Source organism: Ambystoma mexicanum, chromosome 8 (genome assembly GCF_040938575.1).
Source record: "Ambystoma mexicanum isolate Mex_15411 chromosome 8, UKY_AmexF1_1, whole genome shotgun sequence".
Lineage (NCBI taxonomy): Eukaryota > Metazoa > Chordata > Amphibia > Caudata > Ambystomatidae > Ambystoma > Ambystoma mexicanum.
The window spans coordinates 1,411,150,213-1,411,165,829 of NC_090929.1; the positions used below are offsets into that span (position 1 = coordinate 1,411,150,213).

The 15,617-nt window shown below is 43.5% G+C and overlaps 1 protein-coding gene across 2 annotated transcripts in view; it reads left to right on the forward strand.

Annotated features, from left to right (window-relative positions):
- The window catches only part of CRTAC1 (cartilage acidic protein 1), a 2,821,007-nt gene that overhangs the window by 626,778 nt on the left and 2,178,612 nt on the right, over window positions 1-15,617 (forward strand). The window lies entirely within an intron of this gene.

The window sequence follows — 15,617 nt, forward strand, 5'->3', positions numbered from 1 at the left end:
TACTAAAGAAAAATCTGAGACGATAGTCTGGGCTATTATTGACACTAAGATCGATTATTGCTGCTGCCTGCTGATTGACATCAGCAAAGGTGATTGTGCAAGACTGCAAGTGATCCAACATAGCACAGCAAGGATGAAAGCAGGCTTGAAAAGGAGAGATCATATATCGGAAGCAAGAATAGAACTACACTGGCTTCCTATTGAGGCTAGTATAGAATCTTGGTTGTTACTAAACACACACAAATGTGATAGGAACCAGTCCATTGTATCTTGGGGAAGCAATTAAGAGGATATTTGTACTTAGAAAACTCTGGTCTGATGACACCAATTTGTTGTTGGTGCCTAGATCAAAACTCACTCAGGTCAGCAAATGAGCTTTATTCACTGTGGCCCCGAGAGCATGGAATGTCATGCCACCAGATTTGAGAGAATTGAAATCTATAGCTAGGGTTACGAAAAAGTTTAACACTTTTTTGTTTAGAGAATCTGCACACTAGATGTGAATAGCGGTATGGGTATGTTTGCCTGAGCTATTTGTCATCCTGTTGTTCATTATGTGTCTTCCATCTACTCACAATTTGTGCCTGTATACCTCTGGGCCACTTGGTGCGTGGTACAAATATATAAATGTAAATGTACAATAAACCCCCCTCAACACTCAATTCCTCTCCCACTTCCCAATATGTTCTCTCTTTGCCATCTAACCTCCATTTTTGCAGCCAGCCACATTCCACTCCTCGCATCACACCCCCATGTCCTTATCTGCTTTCATGCCCTCTTCACATTCAGATCTTCCAATAACTCCATCATGAGTTACACACACTTGCACTGTTACCTCCTCTTTCATGCCTCAAGTTCCTCAGATACATACAGATGCATTGGCCACACCTGACACTAGCCGGTCCGATAGCACAGTGAGTAGAGTGCTCACTTTGACATCTGTGAAGAACCTGCTGATGCAGGTTCAAATCCTGGCAGCGTCAAACTCCTTTCATCCTTCCGAGTTTGATAAAATAGCACCACACACCATGAGTAACAATAAGCTGCGCTCAAATGCCTGAAGGTTTGTAGCACTATATAAATGCTAAATTATTATTATTCTTAGACCAATCCTCATTGGCACACCTACACCGTTCTTTCCTGTCACTCTCTGGCTTGCCTCTCCTGGCCCTCTCCCTGCTCCCACCTGTGAGGCTAAGAACCACACAGTCATCTTCGACTCTAAGCTTTCCTTTTCTCCACACATCTCTGACATCTATAAGGAGTCAAACTTCCAACTGCACCTCCTCAGAGGTATTCTTCCTTTCCCCTCCTTCCCGCAGAAGCTCACTGTCTCTAGAGCTCTGGTTCTCTCTAGGCTGGACTAATGCAACAGGCTCTTTCTAAATCTGCCTGCAACTAATCTCCGCCCTCTGCAGCTCATCCAGAACAGTACTGCAATATTTATCCTTGGCCTCAAGCCCAGGAATCATATCTCTCCAGACCTGAAATCTCTTCATTGGCTCCCAGTGGCTGCAAGGATAAGTTCAAGACCCTTTGCATTATCCACAAGGCCTTCCGCGGCCTCAATTTCTTCAACTCTCCCTTCAGAAATGCCTTCCTATTCGGGCTCTTCACTCCTCCACCTCCAACTCCCTCAGGGTCAGTCGCTTCTCCAAGCAAAGAGTTCGGGGTATATCTCTTTCTTTGTGCTGGAGCCCCCACTGGAACAGCCTCCCTGTCTCTCTGAAACTTGAGGAGGACCATCTTTGGTTCTGGAAGCACCTCAAGACCTTCCTCTTTGCTTCTGCCTTCTCCCTTACCCTCCCCTGCTGATCTCTGTCTGCTTCAGCACTGGGCTCCAGGCCCATATCCCTGCCCACCCAGCCGCATACCAGCACTTCCTCCTGGCAACCCTTGCATTGGGGTCTGTAGTTGCAACCCTACAGTCTCCTTCCTGCACTTATTAGACACCCGCTGTCTGCGCCTTATTCTTGCACTTACCACCTGCTGGCCGCAATACCTGTTTTGTTTTGATCACATGTTCAGCACTTTTCATTCCTCCCCTTCCCCCTTCCCTCTCCCCTGCGCTTGCGCATTCTCAATGTCACTGGGTCTAGTAAGATCCTTGTTTTTTGTCTTCCCCTGTTCCCCTCCCTTGCCTGGTTGCGCTCTGAAACACTTGTGTATGGGTGCGATATAAAGAAAATGTCATATCTTATCATATCATACTAAAGGTCAACTGAATGAACTTTGCATATTTCACTTTAGGTCATTGCGTGCCGTTGTGCATGTTATTGATTCCCCACATTATTTTTAGGATTTCTGCCTTGCTAATTTGGAATCCTAGTCCAGAAGAGTTAACACTGTTGCATGATCTGCAACTTTACACTTCATCTGTATGACTAATTATCCCAAGCAATTGATTAAATATCTCAGGCAATTGTTCTTGAATTATACTTAAAACACACTACACCAACATGCAAACTGGACAGGGGTACACACACTAATTCTAGCAATACACAAACAAGCTAATGTAGGGCACAAGGCACAGTGTTGTTCAGAATGTCAACGCTACAGTCCTTTTGAAAACAGTGTTTCGTGCAGTTAGTGCGATAATGTACGTGAAAATTACTGTTCACATCTCATTAACTTTATTTAACTAGTCCCATTTTTATGAAGATGTGTTGTGAAATGATTACAGTTCCCACATGAACCCTATTTCGATTTACCATGCTTCTTTATTGGTATCTTTTAGGAAGGCCTGCTGACAAGTTCATTTCCATAGGCAGTCACCCATAGATAGCAATCACTTTGTTTATATCGTGTTTCACACAGTAAGTTTCATTCCAAGGCTCTAACAAGTTCCGGTTGATTAAGCAGACATGCCATAGCTAGTAGAAATTGATGTGTGTACAACGTGAACATGATGCAATTTCAAGCTTTCATCTTGGTGGAGATCAGATTCACAGCACCCACGTTGAGAGGGGCGTAGGAGACAAATACAATCTGGGGCGGGGGGGGGGCAGGGGACACCTTGGGGACTTTGCTTGTATTTATTTATACCACCACTGCTGCACTGTGCATTCCAACACTATTCTGGGGGGATAAATGCCATTGTATCGTTCCTACTTAAAATTGTGGGGTGGGGATTTGTCACCCCTATCCCCCCATGTCCTACGCCCATGCACGTCGACCAAAGGACACGATATATTGTGCTACAGAAGATTCTATGGAATTAAATGGGAGCCATTGGGTCTCAGTTGTGAGTACTGTTGCCAGATGTCTGTGCAATTTTAATTACTGCACAATGGTAGGTTGGATGTATGCAATGCATGTTATCGGTGACAAAGCCATTAGGGCTTCTTTCAGATGTAGCGAGTGGAAGGTTTCCAACCAATGTTACAAACTAAGGGAGCAGCTGGTATAAAGTTGATAGGTGAAGATGAGGGACATGACTAGGCACCATTGGGGAGAACATAAGAAGAGAGAACTCTCAGGCTACACCCATGTCATCCTTCAAAAAGTCCTGTTCCAAAGCAGAAATCCTTCCCTAAAATCTGAACAAATTTGTAAAGCAAGAGCTTGGAAACACGCACATATCCTACGTTTTACATATATTTTGAAGGAGAAACCGTAATTTACTGCCAATAAGGAAAGACCCCTGGCATCTACAACCACTGAAGAGATGAGAACAGGCCTAGTTGTACTTTTCTCATTGTAGCATTGATCTTTGGAGCTTGGGTGCAGGAGGAACTGAGCTCTGCACTGGACTATGAAAAGGAGTAAAGAGACTATGCCTAGAATACAAGTTTAGTGAAGAACCAACTAAGGTTTTCCTAAATACTACAGGCAGGTATGTCGCTAGTCTGGTGGTTTGCTGTGAACCTGTGTGCAGTCCCAGATGTGTTCTTGTGATGGAAACCATCTGTGATGGTGGTATGGCCTGGACATTTTGGATTTTTAGCATTAACGTGATGCTGATAATTCTGTTGAAAGTGGTCTATACCAATCAGATCCCACTTCATAATGTCAAATAGCATAGTGAAGAGGATTTGGATATAATGGGTGTCACCGAAACCTGGCTCATTGACTCCTGCGGTCCCAAGATATGCTTGGCCACTCCTCCAGGATATCATTTCTTTGGGAAAATCCATACCTACGGCTTTGGCGAAGGTGTGGCTTTTCTGATAAAATGATTTGCCACAGGTTAAACACAACTAGTTGTTGCTCATCCAGGGGTCAATAGCCTGCACACAGAGATGACACCAAACAGTGGTTTCCTCATGCACAAGACCAAGCCGCATGATACACTGTGAATAGCACTGGAACCAAAAATATTGGAATAGCAAAACCTGAGGCTCAATCTACACATTAAATACCAAGGTAGAAAAAGCAGAACTGTCTGGAACACCACACGAAATAGAAGAGGGGGCAGAAGAGAAAGGGGGTAAAGACAGAGAGTGAGCGCGATCCAGCAAGAGTGAACACAATCAGGCCAGGACCGAGACAGAAATGCCTGCTGAACATAGCCGAGACAGAAGGATGGAATGGTGGATGGTGTCCAACTTAGCAGAAACATCTAAAAGAATCAGTGCGCTGACACCACCTGGATCAGCTACCAAAGTGCGATCATCCATTGCGGCTACAAGACCTGAACTGGTACTTTGGCCTGGACGATACCCAGACTGCAACACATTTTTAAAAACAACAACGGTGTCCATTAGTTTCCAAAGAAACAGCAACAATTAAGTGAGCCAAAGGTTGTCTATATTAGGGGGGCCGAAAGCAGGTTTTTTTTTTTAATAAAGGGATCACCTTCGAGTGCTTAAGACATGGAGGGAACGAACCAGAAGAAAATAAATGATTCACTGTGTCCGTAATGCAGGAGACCAATTCAGGCAAGACCAGTTTCAAAAGAGAAAGTGGAATGGTATTCAGTGTTAAAGCCGATTTCAGTCTCTGTGGGGCTCCCGGGATGTTAGCATAGGTAAAATTGGGAAAGACGGACCTCCCATCTTCAACTATCCCTGTAGTGTCAGATTGTCCACCAGACGTGGACCTTTTATGGTGGATAGCTGCAGTTTTATCAACAAAGAACACTGCAAAAGAGTCACATGAATACTGCGAAGGGAGAACTGAAGATGCAGCAGAACGATCAGAGGACAAAGTCTTGACCAATCTGAACAGCTCTCTTAGGCTGATTGATAGTCTGGTTTGTTTAATTAAATTATATGTATCTCTTTATAGAATATTGATTGGACATTGATTTATTTTGGAGTGTTATACTATTGCTGCTTAGCTTGCAACTGGCATCTCATTCACACCCTGCCCTAGAGTGTAGCCTGCCCTCTGCCCACATTACCACAAAATGGTTAAAGAGGTATACCTATTTATTGTGTCTGTTTCCCCTTTATGATTGTGATCACTATTGGTTTGTAGTAGTGTGAGGGCTGAGTAGGCAGTTTAGCCACTACTCACCGTTGTACTCCATGGAGCAGTAGGGATGTTGTCACATGTATAATATGTATAAGGTGTATTTGCTTTATCACTGGTCATCTTTGCTCTAATCTGATGTCAGTGCCGTAAAGCAGTTAAGTGGATATTGCTGCCTCTTGCGCACAATCAAGGTAATCATTTGTTCATTTAACTACTCCATCCCTCAGTCACTTACTAACTCACTCAATCACTCATTTGCTCAAATAATCACATTCACAATAAAACCCAGACACCTTTGACTGGATTACATTACAATTGAAGGAGTGCAAATGCATTTTGAATATACAAAAATTGGGTTTGTGAATGCATCATTGGATCAGCTATAGTGCAAATGCCATTTACAAAAGCACTAATGTATTTTAGAAAGTGCAAATGCTTTTTGCACATTTGTAAATTGCAATTACGGTTTAGATTCCAGATTTATAGTTTGTTAGAAGAAAGTTACAAGAATTGTATGTATTGATAGCTGGCAAAGATCAGGGGTCAGATTATCAAACAAGTCATGTATGTGTGAATGTATTTTGTGCATGCACAAACAGCATCTGCACAGGCAGAAACACATCAGATGTAGAGCTAATGCAGTTGGACATGTACTTAATGACATTTGCACACATGGAGAATGCATGTGTGCTGCACAGTTTTTCCAGGAATCTCCCCCTCTAGTCCCTTGACTGATGGGCCACATCTAATTTAAACTCATTCCCCCAAACATATGGTCCCCTACATTGTAACAATCAAATCCAGGTACCTGATTGGTGGTTTCCCATTATTGATATATTCGTACATTGAGACCATCACGTGATGTTCACCGCCCACTTCCAGACTCAATCAAAGTAACTTGGCCAAGCCAACTCTGCACAAATCGACAATAGACCTTCACATCAACCCATACGTTGTGGTGCACAAAAGTTGCCTCCCCGACCTTGTATTTAATTTATTGGCATCATCTCTGCTCCTCTTATCACAGAATGTTCCAGACATGGCTCCCCCTTATCTCCTTCGAACCCTATGTGCCCAGTAATGACGCGACTGGAGGCACAGCTCTGCAGTCTGAATTTCAATTATTTATTTGCTTTTGGTTGTGTGTCTACTTGTAATTCATATGGGATGACCGCTTATTGGGGAGGGCAGTAGTGCTTTAAATCTTCATCTAGCTCATTGGCATTGCAAAACGTTATGCCCAGTTCTCATGAATTTGTCTTTCAAAGGTGCATCACTACCAGCTCACATTCCGTTCCCGTCTTATACAAGGTCTGCAGCTGGACACAATTAGCACTTATCTGTGTACCATGGGTGCCTTTGACCTCGGCTTCTCTCCTGGGGAGCGGGAAAGGGTATTTGTTTTTAGTGCTGAACTAACAGAGCCACAGCTCCTTAACATCCAAAATGGTGACACTCCGGCCATGTTAAGACACTGACCTTGCTTTTAGCACAATACCTTGCTGACTCTATCTTCCACCTAACTTGGTCTTTCCTACAAATCAGACCACACTACGGATGTTCGCGAATAGTCCTTTGAAGTTTGCGGACACATCTGCATTACAGGGTTGGTGAAAAGCAGTTCTTGGATGTTTTATAACTTTGGCGCCACTTAAGTAAACTGCATGACATTTTGCAATTATGTTCTTGACCTGATTCCAAATGAGTTTGCAAAGTTTGGTGGGATTCTGTCAAGAGGGGATGAATCTAAACAAAGGTTTGTAAAAAGATGATAGATCTAGATATACATGTTTTTGTAAAGTCTGAATGGATTTTGTCAAGTGGGGGCTAAGTTTTATGACTATTGTATGTGCGTACATTTGACACTTCTGAAAAAATAAAACATCAGTGGATTTCCAGGAAACTTGTGTGAGGAGCATTGGCACGGACCTTAAAGCATGGTTTTGCAAATGTGTCCGTGTTTTATTTTTTGACATGTGTCATAATGTAGGTACAAAAAATAGTGATATACCTTTGGGGACTGAAGTATAGCCTGTGGCCATGGGCAGTGGCCACATTGTCTGGGTCATGGAATAAGCTCATTATCCAGATTATCTGGCTACTGGCCATGACCACAAGGGACAACACACCTGGTTAAATGGCCATGTCCATCTGGACCGGCTTTGTGTTAAAGTAATTCGAAAGTGAGATAGCTTTGAAAGGGAAGAAAAATGTGCTTGTGGTAATATGGTCATAAGGTTCTCTCTTCGCCTTCTGCAGGCTGCCATGGAAAGCGAAGAGGGGGCCTGTATGGAACCCTGCCTTCCCTTTCCATGGTGCCCATCTTGGAAAAGGATTTTCCTTCCTAGACCGGGACACCAGTGTAGGAAGAAGAAGAATTTATTTTAGCACCTTGGGTTCCTGCTTCAGGAACCTGGGCTGCTATTAGCATTCATACCCCATTGCAGGGGCTGGAATGGGAGAATAATGGTCCGGAGACCTCGTTATCCACCCTCTCTTGGCTTGGGCTGATAAAATGGGCTGCCGGGCTGATATCCACTGTTCCAGTCCCTGGAACGGGGGATGAACACCACAATATTCCCATTCGCATAACACAACATGCAAATGGGAATGTTGGAAAATGTTATTGAGTCTATGTACTTTACTGAGAAATGTAAAGTAGATGGAGTCTAAGTTTTATTTTTTTGTTCTATTTTTTTAACTGTGAAAGGTGCTTACAAAAGGAACATTTCTTTTGTTGTTTTTTGATATATTATTTTTTGGCAGGAGAGTTCGGAACAAAAAGTGGGGATGGAAAAGAGGGAAGAGGCACCAAGCACTAATATGGAGGGGCAGGTGGACAGGGGAAGATGTTGCACATGTGTTACTTCTAAGGTAGGGGGCAGTGTATCTCTTGCTCCTTGATTACAGCTTCAAAAGCCCTTTGAAATTGCTTCCCTCTGCAGATTGATTTGTTGTAGTATATACAGAGGACTGTTGTCTTAAACAAATATGGATCAACAGCATATTTTATTTCTTGCAAGGTAGCTCGTGGGATTTTGTGTCCCACAGAAGTAGGCTGCGTGGTTACAGGATTGATTGAGGAAGATGGGGTAGAGGAAGATAGCTTCCTACTTATTAAGAAAGGAACAACCTTTCTGAGGCATTTTGGTAATTGGATTTGGAGTGGCAGCAAATGGAGGTGGCCCCGTAGGAGTACTGTCCGGGGATTCTGCAACTGAGTACAAAGTTGCACTCAGTGCATTTCACTTTGGCAGCTTTAGTCTTTGGTACATTCTCAACAGTGGTAAAGAACTGCCACACACATGATTCTCTTTGGGTGCTAGAGGTAGGCACTTCCTCTACCTCATCTTCTTAGTCCTATTCATTGTCTTTGGAAGTGCTGCACTTTTTTTGTTATGAAGATCCTCCAGGTCGTGCTGGTGGTGACTCTTGAGGAGGAGGGATGGCAATAGGTGATTTTATTTTTAAGATAAATAGCAGTTTTGCTAAAATTCTTCCAAGTATGTACTGTGCACTAGATTGTTAATGGATGATGAGTAAGAATAGGTGTAGGAGCTGTGCAAGGTAAATTTTGCAGTTGAAAATTCCTAGATCAGTAGAAAATGCAGTTCCGAACTGTCCACAAAACACTGATATGATCGCGAAGTGCAGACACGTTCTCGGACACGTCATCATGCTGCGCGCCAGCGTATGGTCACGTGGCACTGTCCAGAATGTCCACGATGAAGTCAGAAGTTCATTGACGTCTACGGACGCAAAATCAGTCGAAAAAATCCTGAATGGTTTTGCAAAGTTGTGTGGGATTCTGTCAAGAGGGGGCAAAATTAGAGGGAGGGTCCCAAAATATTGCAAAGGCATATACATGTGGTGTCATTTGATGAATCTGCACAAAATTTGACAAAATTATTTTGGATCTAGATATAAATGGTTTTCTAAAGTTTGGTGGGATTTTCTCAAAAGGGGGCGAATTTAGAGGGGGATCTCAACATTTTTAGATGGCTTATAACTTTGTTGCTATTTGACAAATATGGGCAAACATTTTTAGAAAGATTATAGACCCAACCTTCAATATTTGTGTAAAGACTGAATCGATTTTGTCAAGTGGGGGCTAAGTTATATGACTATTGTATGTACATATATTTTGACACTTTAAAAAAAATAAAACATGGGTGGATTTCGAGCAAACTTGTGAGGAGCATTGGCAAGGACATTAAAACACGGTTTGTGCCCGTGTTTTATTGTTTGACAAGTGTGATAATGTAGGTACAAAAAATAGTCATATACCTTTGGTGACTGAGGTATAGCCTGTGGTTGTGGGCAGAAGCCAGATTGTCTGGGTCATGGCATAAGGTCATGACGCGGACAATCTGGCTACTGGCCATGACCGGTAGAGACGAAAAATGGTGTTAAAGTGGCTATGTCCACCTGGGACCGGCTATGTGGTAAAGTTATTTCAAGGTAGGATAGGTTTGAAAGGGAAAAAAACTGCTTGTGGTAATATGTTCCTAGGGTTTTGCAGGCTGCCAAGGCAAGGGAAGAAGGGCTGTGTACGGAGCCCTGCCTTCTCTTTCCATGATGGTTGTCTTGGAAAAGGATTTTCCTTCCTTCTTGCAGCGGGACAACATTTCTGAGAGCATTGCAGTCATTGGATTGGTGTGGTGGCGCATGGAGGTGGTCCCGTAGGAGTACTGTCCAGGTAGTCTCCGACTAGGTACAAACTCAGTGTATTTCATTTTGGTAGCTTTAGCCTTTGGTACACTCCCAGCAGTAGCAAAGAACTGGCACACCCATTATTTTTTTAGAATTTAATCGCATCTTATGATGTAAATATTTAGGGGAAGAATCAGGCCTGAAACACAGCAACCATTTTTGTGCGTGAATACAATCATGTAGATTATACACAGTTGCTAATGATACTGCCTCTTGTTTGCTTACTTTAATCTGCATATATAAGCCCCATATTTGTATGCATTGTAGTCTATTTATGTTTTGTGTGTATTAGTAGAAATATGTAGTAAGTGATGGATTATTAGCTACTTAGTACATGTTTCACAGTACGGAAAAGTCTAATACAGAAGCATTCACCATTTTTTTATATAACTTTGGAAAATTCCAAATATAGCACCTCTGTGGTGTATGCTGCAGCCAATTCCTACATTTCTGTATGAGTAGCTTCCTCTACTAGAAAGAACACTGCAATGGAATGTTCTTTAGAACACTACATTGCGTAATGAAGTATGTAGTTTATTACACATCTCCCGATAATCCCTGATACTTTTTTGCCAACATTACATTCACAACCCCTTGTATGAAAAGTAAATGCACGTGTGATGTCATCAGTGATGTCATCAATGATATTTGTGATGTCATTTTTGATGTCGTGGGTGTTAGTCTTAGCAGTGCACGGTGGTGGCGCGAGTTATGGTTGCTTAGCTTTCATTTTTTTTTCGATTTTACTTGTAACCATAACGTCCTTTAAACAATGTTTTTTCATTGAATTTCATAGGTTTTTATTAGTGCAACTTAACCATAATGTCCCTTTAAAAATGTTTTTTCAGTGAATATATATATATACATAGTTATGGTTAAGTTGCTCAACCCATAGGAAGACCACTTTTTCAGCAGATAAAACGTTGCCAAAAAAGTATTTGGGAAAGTTGGGTGAGGATTTGTGGATGAGGGGATGAGGTCGCAAAGTTATAGGCGGGGTCTCAATTTTTTCCCATAGACTGAACGGGAAAAATCTTTGCACACAGCTACAGGCCAAATGGCTGGATGGATTTTAACCAAATTTGCGGAAAGAGCGGGGGCTTGGTTCCAAAAGCGTGCTTTTGTGTGTTTGCCTGAAATCCGACCAGTACTTTTGTTGCAAAGAACTGAAATGTACATCTCAAAATATGTGTAATATCTGGCTCGGCTGCGCTGACACATTTCCCTGTTCACTCTGCGGACAACTGTATCATTAGCTTGTATTATGCCATGATGGCGCCAAATGTTGGACATGGCCGGTGGTTGGCTGGAGGAAAGCGTGCTGTGCACCAACATTTCTTTTAACACTGCCATGGTGTATCGGAGGACAGTGCCGTGCCGAAAGGGCACAGCAAACATATTTTACACCATGTGGTGGTGGGAAGAAGGGATGGAAAGGGTGGGGGAGTGAAAAGTGGTTCCTCTGATATATCACATTAGGTGGAATAAGACCGTGGTGTGCCTGCATTATCCGTGTGTACTGCGCCAATTTGTTGGTGCCTCCACAAGTGTGGTGAATGCAGGCAGCCTTTGTTACAGCACAATAGCTTGTGCAGCAACCTCTTTCAGTGGTGATTGGTGGCAGGTGAATTGCAGAAGGGGAGTGCATTGCACATGACATAAACATTGTAACATAGCATGTACTATGTTGTGCTGCGTGTGGTAAGCCCGTAGCCCCTTCCATGCATGGCTGAAGGCCTTTCGCCGACAACTATGTGCCCTGGTTGCCGTGTGTGTGTGGTTTGTCAGCATTGCATACATTGTTGGGTCCATGGGTGTGGTGATTGCTAGCACATTCTACAGTGTTTAGTCCATGCCTGGGGCTGATGGAGTGAACACTCCTGGAGTGTGTCAAGTGGGTGCAATGTTCAAATAGTGTGTGCATAGAAGTGGATAGGGTTGAACTGCATATTTTATAGGCTTGGGTAGTGTCCATTGTGTGGAGTGATGACTAGTGAACTGCACTGTGAAGTATTGGTTTTGTGCACTAAATAGAGTGTTGGGAGCAGGGCTACTGTTGTGAACAGTTTTTTGGTTCGGTTGGCAGTAACACCATAGTATGTGAATGAAATTTGGTAAGGGTGCCAGAGGTTGTGTTATGTTTGTAGATTCTGCGAACTGTAGCATGTTTCCATGCATAGATGTATTATGGTGTGGAGGTTGGGTAGGAGTGCTGGTGACTGCGGTACGTGTGTGGATTGTGGTACTTGGTCACATGTTGGCATGCATGGCTGCATTACGTTGCGGTGGGTGTGGGCAAGGCCTAGACTATTGGGTGCATGGCATCTGCATCTCCAGAGGGTGGTGACCTTTAAAGAATGGTTGTGGAGCACATTTTAGACTTAATAGAGCACCAGAAGTGAGCTGGCATGCATACATTGTTGGTTCCATGGGTGTGGTCATTGTAAGAACAATATTCAGTTTGTGTGCCCACTGGGTGCAGTGTTGGAATACTGTCAGTACAGAAGAGGGTTGAGTTGAAGTGTATCTTCTATGTGCTTGGATACTATGCTTTGTGCAGAATTCTGGGAGTAGGCCCAATGTTGTGAAGATGTTGTGGTGTGGTTGGCAGTGACAAAATACTTTGTGAATGGAAGTCGGTAGGGGTGTCAGAGGCTGTGGTATGTTTGTGAATTTTGGTAAGTGTTACATGTTTCCATGCACCGCTGTGTGCGGGCGTTGGGTAGAAGTGCCGCTGGCTATGTTACATTTTTCGATTGTGGTATCTGGCCATGCATGGCTCCATTATGTTGTGCTGGGTGTGGGCAAGGCCTAGACTATTGTTTGCATTGCCAAAGTTGTGATGTTTGCCGCTCTGGATGATTTTGGATGCTGAAATCGTGGATTCTTATGCAGAACCTTCTACTGGAGGTACTTTGAAAGCGCATGTGATGTGCACTCAGAGTGTTTACCAGTACATATGGAGTGCTGTACAGAAAAAACAAAGCGTTGGATGCAGAGGTCTTGGATGTGATTGGTGCATGCGTGTGTGAATATTTCACAGTACCCAATGAGGGAGTGCTGGAGAAAGAACAATGGAAAGGGAAGAAGGTCTGCCCTGCTTTAATGTGGCGCGGCCCTCGCTGTAGCTAGGAAAGCGCATGTGACACATCCTGCCATTCTGAGCATGTTGGGCATGGAAATGGAACTGTGGGGATTATCCAATGAGGTGTTCAAGGTGTGGTTCACAAGAAGGGGTGATACTATTTTTCCCAATACTCTGTGCAATGAGGTTGGTGGAGATGGAGAGACGCACAGTGCTGATAGTGGGTGATGCCTTTGTGCACAATCTGCACAGGTATGCCGTGCAAAGAGGCGTTGCTGCTAATTTTGGGTTGTAAGGAGTGGACACTTTGTGGGGCAGTCTCCATGAGTGCAGTTTTGGCAGAAGGGTTCACCTTTGCAGATATATGGCCTCTGTCGCAACTGTAAATGTTGGCGTGGTGCATTATAGAAGTCTACATTTGGATTACATGTCATGTGGACGTTTGCTCCATCACCTGAAAAAGTTGATGAATGCAGTGATGCAGAATTTTCCCACTGCCAAGGACGTTTTCTCTTGCATACCACCAAGAGGAGTATAGGACCATGCTAGTGTAATTTGTCCCCAGTCAGAGCCTGGAAGTTGTCTTATTAACAGAAGCATGTGTGAATGTATGTGCACTAATGGGATGTTTTCCACCCACTATGAGATCATGAAGTCACAAAATATTCACTGGTTCCATGCAAATGGCATTTCTTTGAACGGCATTGGCAAAGCTATTTTCTTTTAAACTGTGCAAGAATCCTTGACCATCGGTAAAAAAGTAAGGAGGAGAAGCAAACAGAAACTCATATAAAGAGAAGAAAAAAAGGTTGTTTGCATGCATGTAAAAAAACACAAAAAGAAAACGGAAAAAAAAACATTCTTCAGAGCCACCACTACTGACCCAATCCCTTACCCTGTTTCAAATTTCCTCTCCCCCTCACCCCTTGTTCCTAGCATGATAACTCTGTGGATTCCACTGTAGTTTCAGAATTACACATGCTGCATCTGGGCCTTTTCAGGATGCAAGGCATGGAAATGGAACTGTGGAGGCTAAGGCAATGGTCAATAAGGTTTCTGGTTGTGGTGTGTACGCAAAAACTGTGGCAGAATGTCTATTTGTACAGACAGATGCAGAAAGCTATGGTTGAAGTGTGCAAGGTAAGGAGCAGGCATCCTGTTTGTATGCATGCACTGTATATACTTGTATAAAGATGCGAAGATACATTCAGTGCTGCTTTTGTGCGATATTTTGGCAAATTTTGTAGAAAATGGGTTACTGCAGAAAACATTTCTGTTAAGTGTGCAAAGTAAGCGGCAGGCATCCTGTTGTAGTGCATGCAATGTGTGTATGATATGATATGATATGGCATATATAACGCACCTATACACAAGTGTTTAAAGGCATGACGAGGCAAGGGAGGAGGAACAGAGGGCAGAAAGAGACAATGATCCTACTAGGCCAGGTGGCACTCAGATTGTGCAAGTGCATGGGTAGAGGGAGGGAAAAGTGCAGTACATGGGAAGAATAATAAATAACAATAGCTAAAAATATGGCCCTCTGGTGGCAAGTGCAAGGATAAGTGAGGACATCAGGTGGTGGGACTGTTAGGGATACAGAAAACAGTCCCCAAGTGTGGGGGTTGCCAGAATGCAGTGCAGGAGTGCGACTGGTGGGGGCGGGGGGTGGCCTGGGCCCGAGATCAGAAGGTGGCCAGGTAACCAGTGCAGAATCAGTTTTAGCCAGGAAGTCAGCAGTGGAGAGGAGTAGAAAAAGCAGAACCAAAGAGAAAGGTTTTGAGGTGCTTCCAGAACCGGAGATGGTTCTCCTCAAGTTTCAGGGAGGCAGGGAGGCTGTTCCAGAGGGAGGCTCCAACCGAACAAAGAGATCTACCACCAACTGGTTGCTTGGAGAAGCGACTGAGACTGAGGGAGTTGGAGGCGGATGAGCGAAGAGCTCGAGCAGGAAGATATTTAGACAGTGAGAGTTGAAGGTATTGAGGCCCCAGATATCAGAATGCCTTGTGTGTAATGCAGAGGGTTTTGACCTTAATCCTCACAGCCACTGAGAGCCAGTGCCGACATTTCAGTCCCAGAGAGATACGATCTCTGGGCTTGAGGTCAAGGACAAGTTGTGTAGTCCTGTTCTGGATGAGTTGCAGAGGGCGGATAGTAGAAGCAATCAGATTTAGAAAGAGGCTGTTGCAATAGTCCAGCCTACAGAGAACCACAGCTGTGGAGATAGTGAGCTTCTGGGAACTTGGTTTAGTTTGGGAAGATACATTGAGTACTGGTTGTGGTGTGATATTTTTACAAATTATGTATGCGATGGGTTAGTGCGCAAAATAATTTGGAGCATTGTCAGAAGGAAAGAAGAGAGTTCCTGTTTGGATATTACAATGGGTGATATTGGTAAAGCATA